Source organism: Myodes glareolus, chromosome 24 (genome assembly GCF_982192425.1).
Source record: "Myodes glareolus chromosome 24, mMyoGla1.1, whole genome shotgun sequence".
NCBI classification, from domain to species: Eukaryota; Metazoa; Chordata; class Mammalia; order Rodentia; family Cricetidae; genus Myodes; species Myodes glareolus.
Window position 1 is genome coordinate 37018739 of NC_142049.1, and position 6000 is coordinate 37024738.

Consider the following 6000-nt stretch of genomic DNA (forward strand, 5'->3'; position numbering starts at 1 on the left):
ACTAGAAACTGTCATAGAGGCATACACTTAGAGAAGAATGGCAGTATAATATTAGGGAAATTACTTAGAAAGGGAGTTTCTCTAGGCAGAAGGGTAGAAGAGAGGGATGTGGTCAGGTATGGAAAATGAGGGACTCCATCAAGGTTTAAGTGAAAGGAAGTGTGTGCCAAGAAGCCATTTGAGAACGTATATACTTACTTACATACTAGTTAAAGCAATAGTGAGACTATTAGAGCGTATATACTATAAGAGAATGTAGAAGGAATACTGAATGCTGAATGTTTAAACAGGAATGGGGATAGGTCATAGGGTTGGCTGAAGGCTAGCTGATTGTGTTCAGCAAAATGAAAAATGTATGAAGAATCCTTATGAAACTCCATTATATACATTAGAGCTATCTATCTATATGTATATATATGTGTGTGTGTGTATATATATATGTGTGTGTGTATATATATATGTGTGTGTGTGTGTGTGTGTGTGTATACACACACACTTTAGAGAGTTCAACTAAGATTAGTTAACATTAGCGAAATGTTATTCCCAGAAGACAAGAGTTATTAATGAAAATCTTAGTGGCAGACATGGGCTACTTCCCCAGGAGTTATTGATCAGAGAAGCTCTGAAAGCATCTAATACCAAATTGATGATTGCAAACATTCTCTGTTTCCCCGTAAAACTTCATGGTAAGACCATGTGGTTGAACACATCACACATTTTATTTGCTGGGCAAGGAGACATCCACCTTCAACTAACCAGCAAGGTCCTTGATGGCTATCTTGCATAGTTCTAGAAAATGCTATTCATGCTATGTGAAAAGATAATGATGTTCTTTTTTCCTTTTCAATATAAAATAATTTTTGATTCTTTGGGGCTTTCACATCATTCACCCCAATCTCACTCACTTCCCTGTCCCTACGTATCTGCCCATTGCCCCTGCAGCATCCCCCTAGAAGACCCCCCATATTCATTTAAAACCAAAGAAAACAAAGAAAACAGCCTCACTCCACCATCTTTCCTGTCCATCCAATAGCTCTTCACTCAGCCCAGTGATATTGGAAGCCGTGGTGTGTCATGCAGTATGTCCCTTTTCATTGCCATGAGTCAAGGGTCTGATTCAAGGCTTCTGGCCTCTGCACACCAGCATCACCAGACTTTTGGATATTCTGTGGCACAGTGTCATGGAGACCCTGCAGCTATCATTCTGTAGCATGAGTCCCTTCACATGCTCCATAAAGTCATATGTGGTGTAGATGTTGGGTCAACCCAAGGCCCAGAATGTGATCTGAGTAGAGCTGGTTAGTTCTGGTTACTGGGACTGTCCCTCCCTCAGGTGAGGGGTGGAGCCAGCTCTCCTATGTCCATGGTGAGGGGTAGGAACATACCTCCCAAATATGGGGGTCAGGTTTCCCATGAGGGGTGGGGGCATCTCTCTTGCTGGAGAGTCTAGACAAGGGTAGAGATATTTCAGGGTCAGTAAATAGTGGAGCTGGCTCAGCATAGTCCTCAGATCTCAAAACCCATTGTTCCTATGATCCCTTGTGGTAACATGAGCCATGGATATCAACACAGACTCCAATTATAGCAGAGAGACTGAGACATGGAACTCAGGGAAAGGTGGGGAGGAACTAGAAGGAAGGAAAACTGTAATCATGGTATGTATGAGAAAAATCAATTATTAATAAAAGAAAAAATTAAATACAAACACCGTTTAGAAATGAAAAACAAAACAAAACTGAACACCCAACAAACAAACAAGCAAAGAAACAAAAATGGGATGCAACCTTGTGGATTTCTCGGTTAACGGGTGCTTAATGACAAATTCTCCATGCCATTTGCATATCTTATAATCTTGAAATAGATGACATATCAAAACTATGAATTTCTCAAAGCATCAGTCTATTGTCATATTAGGACTACATTTCAAAAAATCAAATATACTAATAAATATAAAAAATACATAAAGACACCGAAGCATGTTCACAAACTAGATCACCTGACAAAATCATGGAAAGCATGTACTATTCTGTACCACCATATGAACTACAGCTCTGTATGGGGAAAACACTCTGCCTATCCACATACTGGCCATTATGCTGACATGCCCCCTCCTCACTTGTGATCCTGAAGTAGAGCATGCATGCACATGCGCAAACACACACACGCACATGCGCGCGCGCGCTCACACACACACACACACATACACACACACACAGAGAGAGAGAGAGAGAGAGAGAGAGAGAGAGAGAGAGAGAGAGAGAGAGAGATACTGATTCACTCTGTCCATCATTCTATCTTGCAGCCACTCGGGAAACCCCTCTCCTTTATTATAACTATGGTAACATCAGAAATTATACTCACTCGATCCTCTTAACCTTTCAGAGACTGGCAGGTGCAATCCGCTACGGCCTGCTCATGTGAATGCTAACTCTCAAGTGCTTCCATCCATTCACAGCCTTCAGTATATGACAGACAATTAGCTGCGGTTAGCAATGTTACCTCTGTGCGACATCCCTACACCAGAACAAATGTTTACTTCTATTTGTTTAATATCCCTTATTCACACACAACGATAATCCAAAATATTGTCTGGGCTTTGAAATGTTAATGTTCACCCCGTAATACTACTGAGTTAAAGCGACAAAACAGATTGAGGGAGCAAGGGGAGGGGCCCTGTGCAGCCATTGTAACACAGAGAAGGACAAAAGAACCCAGGTCCCGAGACCTGATAGCTTTCTGATCTGATTCATCTGAGTAAAGACTTGAGATCTATAGAATAATTTTCTAATCCCAGCAAATTTGTAAATCTTAAGTACACAAATTATGCACACCTGTGATAGATACAGCAGGGCCCAGAGGGAGCTGACCTTGGTTGCTGCACTGTCTTGCTGGCCATTCCTCAGGTGGATGTGACAGGCATCTTGGCTCCCTCTCCTCTGCGCAGGACCTGCTGCTGCACTGACTTTCCTCTCACACTCCCAACCCCCACCCTGTGCTAGTGAGCTAGCACAATGCTGCAATCACGCATGCGTGCACGTTTGCCAGGCTGCAGGGGCTCAAGGATCTTTTCTGAACCTAATGATGTAAGGCAGGCATCCATGAGCTTTAAGCTCTTTTATTACTAGTATGAGAAAAGATGGCTTTCATAACCACCTGTATAAATTGGTCAACAACAAATTCAAAGTAGTTTTGGGGGCGATATGGACCACATAACCTTAATTTATATTCCACTTTAGATCTGCCTAGGAAGGGGTGCTTAGGAAAATATAACCCAAACTGGAGAAGGTACAAAATGCTAGACACTTGAAGTACTGGCAGCAGAAATCACTAACAAATAAAAGATGCTACATTAAAACATTCTGCATAAATTAGGTTATTTATTTTTTTAATTAATTTCTTTATTTATTAAAATTGTCCACCTCCTCCCCACCTCCCTTTTCCCTCCCCCTCCCCACTTACCCCTCTCTCTCTAGTCTTAAGAGCAGTAGGGTTCCCTGCCCGTGGGAAGTTCAAGGTCCTCCCACCTCCATCCAGGTATATAAAGGTGAGCATCCAAACAAACCAGGCTCCCACAAAGTCCGTCCATGTAGTAGAATAAAAACCCAGTGCCATTGTCCTTGGCTTCTCAGTCAGACTTCATTGCCAGTCACGTTCAGAGTGTCCATTTTGATCACATGCTCCATCACTCCCAGTCCAGCTGGCCTTGGTGAACTCCCATTAGATCAGTCCCACCGTCTCAGTGGGTGGACGCACCCCTCGTGATCCTGACTTCCTTGCTCATGTTCTCCCTGCTTCTGCTCCTCATTTGGACCTTGGGAGCTCAGTCCAGTGCTCCAATGTGGGTCTCTGTCTCTATCTCCATCCATTGCCAGTTGAAGGCTCTATGGAGATATGCAAGATACTCATCAGTATGACTATGGGACAAGGCCAGTTCAGGCACCCTCTCCTCTGCTGCCCAAGAAACCATCTGGGGACCTCTCCTTGGACCTGGGAACCCCTCTAGAATCAAGTCTCTTGCAGGGAAGTAATTTTTTTATTTTTAAAATTTCAAGTGTATTCAGGTAATGTGATATCCTTACCATGGACATGGATACAATAATTGTTTTCATAAAAGTGTTGGGTTACACTCAGTGGTGAAATTTCTTTACTCATTTTCAAAAAATACTTCCCATGCTCTAGATTTTATTTTTATTTATTTGTTTACTTCTGAGTCAGTATCTCCCTGTTCCAACCTTGTGGGAAAACAGTTTGTAGATGATGCTGGGGTTAAACCCAAAAATACCCACCAGCTTCTGCTTTTTGAAGTGCAGAAAGTAAAGGCACAAGTTATCAGGATAAACTGGAGTTTATTATTTCGAATTGTGTGTATGCGAACTTCTCTCTCTCTCTCTCTCTCTCTCTCTCTTTCTCTCTCTCTCTCTTTCCGTGTGTGTGTGTGTGTGTGTGTGTGTGTGTGTGTGTGTGTGTGTGTGTGAATTTCCATATAGAGGTGTTAATGAAGTGAATTTGTTCATCTCCAGAGCTGTAGCTGTAGCACTTATGAGATTCCTGGCACGGGACTGGGAACTGGACTCCAGCCCTCGTGCAGAGCAGAAGTTGCAGCTAACAACAGACCTATGTCTCCAGCTCTGCTCTTTACTTTTACGCCATGGTAAGTTAGATTCCTATTGAACGTGCATATAAGCAAACTAAAATCTAGATAAACTTGTGAATTTTATTTTCTTTTTGGTTTCTAAGACAAGATTTCTCTATAAAACAGTCCTGGCCACCATGAATCTTCCTCTATAGACCAGGCTGACCTTGAACTCACAGAGATCTGTCTGCCTCTGTCTCCTGAGTGAAGGAATTAAAGATGTGCATCACTACTGCCTGTCAATTCCTGAATTTTAAATATACATACATTTCATTTTTTCAATAAATGTATCTATGATATTGAAATAGTAATATCCCTGGCCGCAAGCCAAAGACTACTTGGTAAAGAAAACTCCATATTGAGTTCCAAATGCACTTTGGATTGAAAATCAACCATGCACACTGTAACATCAAGGATGGATGGAAGAGAAAGGAGGAGAAGAGAAGGGGAGAGGGAAAAAGTAGAAGAGAACTTGAGGGAATGAGATAGTTGAGATGGAGGAAGGCCAGAGATGAGAGCAAGAAGAGAGATATCTTGATTGAGGGAGCCATTATAGGGTTAGCAGAAACCTGGCTCTAAAGAAATTCCTAGGAATCCAAAACGATGACCCCACCCAGGACCCTGGGCAAGAGAGGAGAGGGGGGCAAATCTTGACTTGTCCTGATGCTTATCTTAAATCTCACCATAGAGCCTTCATCCAGCATCTGATGGAGGCAGAGGCAAAGACCCACATTGGAGCACTGAATTGAGCTCACAAAGTCCAGTTGAAGAGTGGAAGAAATGAAAATATGAGCAAGGAGGTCAAGACCATAATGGGTTCACCCACTGAAGCAGTTTGCTTGAGCTAATGGGAGCTCATCAGCCCCAGCCGGACAGGGAATGAAAAAGCATAGGACCAAAATAGTTCCCCCGAATGGGGGTGACAGTTGCATGGCTGGGGCAGACTGAGGGGCCACTGGCAGTGGCACCAGGGTTTTTCCATACTGCATGTACTGGCTTTTTGGGATCGTATTCTCTTTGGATGTATACCTTGCTCAGCCTAGATATAGTAGGTCTTGGACCTACTATATCCCAAGGCACATCCCAAGGTAATGTGCCTTATAGTCTCTGAGGACAGGATGGGGTGTGGTGAGAGGGTGTTTGGAGGAAATGGGAGGAGGGGAGGGAGTGGGAACTTGGATTGGTATTTTTTAAATCAAATAAATTAATACAAATATGACTTTTAAAGGAAATTTATATTTTTCATCAGTAATGTTGGCTACTTCAAACAGACATAAGATAATCCTCTGGAAGTAAAGTGCCCAACAAGGTTTACTAGTCCAGTTTGAAGAGGAAGAAAAAAAACGTACACAGGGACTCCTCCAGAA

General features: G+C 42.6%; 1 long non-coding RNA gene across 1 annotated transcript in view; it reads right to left on the bottom strand.

Annotated features, from left to right (window-relative positions):
- Nucleotides 1–2990, bottom strand: part of LOC146889936 (uncharacterized) — a 61419-nt gene extending 58429 nt beyond the window's left edge. The window contains exon 1 of the long non-coding RNA XR_014999464.2: nt 2832–2990. This is a non-coding gene — a long non-coding RNA (uncharacterized LOC146889936). The remainder of the gene's footprint in view (nt 1–2831) is intronic.
- Between the last annotated feature and the right edge of the window lie 3010 nt (nt 2991–6000).